Source organism: Arachis hypogaea, chromosome 10 (assembly GCF_003086295.3).
Source record: "Arachis hypogaea cultivar Tifrunner chromosome 10, arahy.Tifrunner.gnm2.J5K5, whole genome shotgun sequence".
In the NCBI taxonomy this organism is placed as follows: Eukaryota; Viridiplantae; Streptophyta; class Magnoliopsida; order Fabales; family Fabaceae; genus Arachis; species Arachis hypogaea.
In genome coordinates this window covers 71,430,606-71,435,929 of record NC_092045.1, presented here as the reverse complement: position 1 = coordinate 71,435,929, position 5,324 = coordinate 71,430,606, and the positions used below count along the sequence as shown (strand labels likewise).

The 5,324-nt window shown below is 38.1% G+C and overlaps 1 non-coding gene across 1 annotated transcript; it reads left to right on the top strand.

The window, feature by feature from the left end:
* The first annotated feature begins 1,752 nt into the window (after positions 1-1,752).
* On the top strand, positions 1,753-1,860 carry LOC112719061 (small nucleolar RNA R71). The gene has a single exon (XR_003161381.1). It is a non-coding gene; the product is annotated as a small nucleolar RNA R71 (small nucleolar RNA).
* The last annotated feature ends 3,464 nt before the right edge of the window (positions 1,861-5,324 follow it).

Genomic DNA, 5,324 nt, shown 5'->3' with positions numbered 1-5,324 from the left:
GTTTATGACTCCATTCAGATTGAAGATTACCATTCGGCCATCTATTTCAAAAGAGTATGTTCCTGAAAAAGCATCCAATTTGAATTTTGATGTCTTCAGGAATGGTCTCCCAAGTAGGATGGATGATGGCTTATCTGAGTCATTATGGGGCATCTCCAAGATATAAAAATCATTGGGGAATGTGAGCCCTTTAATGTTCACTAAAACATCTTCAACAACTCCAGCCACTGTAATAATGCTTTTATCTGCTAACACAAAACGAGCTGCCGACCTTTTTAAGGGAGGGAGCCTCAAAACATCATATACAGATAAAGGCATTATACTAACACATGCTCCTAAATCACACATGCAATCATAAATTACTACACCACCAATAGTACAACTAACTATACAAGGACCTGGGTCACTACACTTTTCAGGTAAATTTCCCATTAAAGCAGATATAGAACTTCCTAAAGGAATAGTTTCTAATTCATTAATTTTGTCTATATGTATGCACAAATTTTTTAGAAACTTTGTATATTTAGGTACCTGTTGAATGACATCAAAAAGGGGAACAGTTACCTCAACCTTTTTGAAGATTTCTACCATTTTGGGATCAGGTTCCAACTGCTTCCTGGGCTTCCTTGCAAGTTGTGGAAATGGAATAGGAATGGCGTCCTCTATAGTGTCCGCACCCCTTGGTGTTTCTTTCTGTAATTTGGCATCTTCATCTTCAACCATGTCTTGTATACTCTTTTCTTCTTCAACATCTTCTATTTCCACTACCTCTTCAGCTGAGGTGTGTTCAGATGGAGTGGGCTCTTCCTGTTTCCTCTCTTGCAATGTGGTTCCGGACCTTAGGGTGATGGCATTAATACCACCCTTTGGGTTGGGTAATAGTTGAGAGGGGAGTCCACCAGAGCTTGAGGACTGGTTGTTGGAGTTGTTCATTGATCCAATCTGTGAGACAAGGGCTTGCAAAGTAGAATTCAAACCATTCAGAGTAGAAGTAAGGTTGTTTTCCATGGCCTGTTATCTCTGATCAATGTCTTGTAGTAATTCATCATTAGGAGATGAAGAGGGGTAAGTGATCTGAAAGGTCTGCTGAGAAGCTTGAGGTTGTCTTAAATGAGGTGCTCTGTAGGACTGATTTTGATTCTGCTGCCTGAAATTGTTATTGTTATTCTACCTCTGATTTCCATTATTATCTCTGCCTCCTCTGTTATAATTGTCCCTTCAACCCTGGTTAGAATTGTCTCTCCAACCTTCGTTAGAGTTATCCTGCCATCCTTGGTTATAGTTGCCACCTTGATTGTACCCTTGATTGGGGCGGTCATGAAAGTTATGAGTGGCTATTACAGTGTTGTCTTCTGGTTGGAGTTGCAGACACTCATCGGTATAGTGACTGTAATCTGCACAGATTCTGTATACTCTTTGTGGAACCAACTGCTGGCTGTGCTGTGTTGGAGAAGGCTGAACTTGCTGAGGTTGTTGCTGATTCAGTTGCATCTGCTTCAGCAAGTTAGTCATTTCACATAAGCTCTGAGCTATAGTAGCAGTCTCTTTACTAGTGGATACCTCTGCAACAGCTCTTGACCGACTTTGTCTTTGCCTATGATTCCTAGTAGAGTCAGCTAAGTTGCTGCTCAATTGCCATGCTTCTTTCGTAGTCTTGTACTTTTTCATAGAACCATTGCTAGCACCTTCCAGTGTGGTCCTATCTTAAGATTTCAAACCCTGTGTAAAGTAACCGAGCAACACTATCTTGTCAATCATATGATGGGGGCATGCGTCTTGAAGATTATTAAAGCGTTCCAAGTATTCATAGAGGGTCTCAAATTCATCCTGAACGATTATAGACATGTCCTTCCTCAGCTTATCGGCAACTTCAGCCGGAAAGAATTTATCCAAAAACTCTCTCCTATGTGTATCCCAGTTGGAAACAGTTGTTATGGGTTACGTGTAGTACCACTCTCTTGCCTTTCCCTCCAGAGAAAATGGGAAGGCTTTCAGCAGAATGGAGATTTCATTAGTGCCATCACGCTTAACAGTAGAACAAGCAGTCTGAAAATCCCTAAGATGCTTGATAGGCTCTTGAGTAGGTAAGCCATGAAACTTGGGCATCAAGTTGAGTAGTGAAGACTTTATTTCAAAATCTACAACTATTGCTGGGTAGTGTGCCTGGAATGGTTGGAGCGTAAAATCAGGGGCTCCTTCCTCCTAGATAGTGACTCTTCTAGGCGCTGCCATGTCACCTGCACGTAAATGAACTGGATCAGTAGAGAGGGAGCTTGTTTCTTCCTTAGATGACGGTTTAGGTTCGTCCTCAAAGAGGAGTCACCGACGCCTAGCTTGCCTTATACGTGAAAGAGTTTTTTCAATTTCAGGGTCAAATACCGGCAAGCTTGGATCAAGACGTGAACGCGTCATTTAACGAAAGAAACGTACAGCTCATAGTGACAAAAAAAATGCAAATAAATAAATTCTAATTAATAACTTTAGCACTCTATTGCAACTCTCCGGCAACGGCGCCAAAAATTGATGCGGGCGAAAATTGGCGAATTAAAAAATTATTAAAATATATACGTTGCAAGTATAGTTCTTAACTCACCAGAAATCCACTTTTCAATTTAGAAAGGTATCACAGAAATTTAAAATTAAAATACTGGGAGTATGAATCCCAGGTCGTCTCCCAACGAGTTGCAGAAAAGTGTGCTATTTTATTAATCAGATGTTTTCAAAAAGGTTTGAGTTGGGTAAACAGGAAATAAAATTGGAGAATTTGAATAATATAAATAAAAGCCTTGACTGGGAGTTGATTAGTTGGAAGTCCCATTATTGTTGGATTACTCTCTAGATTAATTGCTAATTAAAGGTTATCCTATTTAGTTATCTCTTACTAGGTAAGGGAAAGTCAAACAAGTTGGAATGCTACGTCCGTTCACAAGTTGCAACCCACTTAATTAAAAGGGATTGGTGTTAGTGACTAGAGGGCAATCCAACAATAAACCCAATTACAATCTTTCTTTTAAGCCTTCTGATGAGTGGATATTTTATACGCTTTTTGGGGGTAATTTCATGTAGATTTTAGTATGTTTTAATTAGTTTTTAGTAGAATATTATTAGTTTTTAGGCAAAAATTATATTTCTGGACTTTACTTTGAGTTGGTGTATTTTTCTATGATTTTAGGTATTTTCTGGCTGAAAATGAGGGAGCTGAGTAAAAATCTGAGTTAGGCTGAAAAAGGACTGCTGATGCTGTTGGATTCTGACCTCCCTGCCCTCGAAATGGATTTTCTGGAGCTACAAGAGTCCAATTGGCGCGCTCTCAACGGCGTTGGAAAGTAGACAGGGCTTTCCAGCAATATATAATAGTCCATACTTTGCGCGAAGATAGATGATGTAAACTGGCGTTCAACGCCAGTATCATGCTGCTGTCTGGCGTCCAGCGCCAGAAACAGGTTACAAGCTGCAGTTCAACGCCAGAAACAGGTTACAACCTGGCATTGAACACCCAAAACAGCCCCAGGCACGTGAGAAGCTCAAGTCTCAGCCCCAGCACACACCAAGTGGGCCCCAGAAGTGGATTTCTGCACTATCTATCATAGTTTACTCATTTTCTGTAAACCTAGGTTACTAGTTTACTATTTAAACAACTTTTAGAGATTTACTTTGGACCTCATGACATTTTCAGATCTGAATTTTATACACTTTGACGGTATGAGTCTCTAAACTCCATTGTTGGTGGTGAGGAGCTCTGCAGCGTCTCAATGAATTAATGCAATTGTTTCTATTTCATTCAAACGTGTGTATGTTCCTATCTAAGATGTTCATTCACGCTTAATTGTGAAGGAGGTGATGATCCATGACACTCATCACCTTCCTCAATCCATGAACGTGTGCCTGACAAACACCTCCATTCTACATCAGATTGAATGAGCATATCTTAGCTTCCTTAATCAGAATCTTCGTGGTATAAGCTAGAACTGATGGCGGCCATTCTTGAGGATCCGGAAAGTCTAAACCTTGTCTGTGGTATTCCGAGTAGGATTCAAGGATTGAATGGCTGTGACGAGCTTCAAACTCGCGATTGCTGGGCGTGATGACAAACGCAAAAGGATCAATAGATCCTATTCCAACATGATCGAGAACCAACAGCTGATTAGCCGTGCTGTGATAGAGCATCTGGACCATTTTCACTGAGAGGATGGGAAGTAGCCACTGACAATGGTGACACCCTACATACAGCTTGCCATGGATGAAACTTTACAAACAATTGAGTTGAATATTACATTGCAGAAATTCAGAGGACAAAGCATCTCCAAAACTCCAACATATTCTCCATTAATAAAGTAACAACTCCTTATTCCAAATACTTTTACTTCTTACAATTAAATCCAAATAACCTTATTGGTATCCTAACTAAGATTAATAAAATAAACATAACTTGCTTCAAACCAATAATCTCTGTGGGATCGACCCTTACTCGCGTAAGGTATTACTTGGACGACCCAGTGCACTTGCTGGTTAGTTGTACGGATTGCAAATTCGTGCAACAAGTTTTTGGTGCCGTTGCCGGGGATTATTCGAGTTTGAACAACTAAAGGTTTATTTTGTTGCTTAGATTAGGAAGAATTTATCCTTTTTTTTTTCAAAAATATTATTTTTCTTTATCAATTTTTAATTTTTAATTTCTTTTCGTGAGTTTAGTGTCTTGTTTAAAGTTTGGTGTTAATTGCATATTTTATATTTTTCTTTAAATTTTCAAAATTGTGTTCTTTGTTCTTCATTGATCTTCAAGTTGTTCTTGTTTATTTTTCTTGTTTGATCTTGAGTTTTTCTTGTTTTGTGTCTTTTCTTGTTTTTCTTGTGCTTTTTCAAAACATTAACTTTCAAAAAATTATACTTTTATCCATAAAAATAATACATCTTTAAAATACGTTACATTTTTAGCTCAGTTGGTTATAGCGTTGGCTTATGTTCTTGGCAATTGGGCATCTTCTTCTTAATATCTTTTTTTTTAAATAATTTTTCTTAATTTAATCTTGTGCCAAACTTTAGGTTTGGTGTTTTCTTGTTGATCTTTCTTTAATTTTCAAAAATTTATCTTGGTTTTCTAAAAATTTTAAGTTTGGTGTTCTTTCTTTTGTTCTTGGTGTTCTTGCGAATCTTCAAGGTGTTCTTGAGTCTTTCTTGTATTTTGATCTTAAAATTTTTAAGTTTGGTGTTCCTTGGTGTTTTTCCTCCACAATTTTTGAAAATAAGGAGCATTAGATCTAAAAATTTTAAGTCTTGTGTCCTTTGTGTGTTTTTTTTTCTCTTTCATCATAAAATTCAAAATT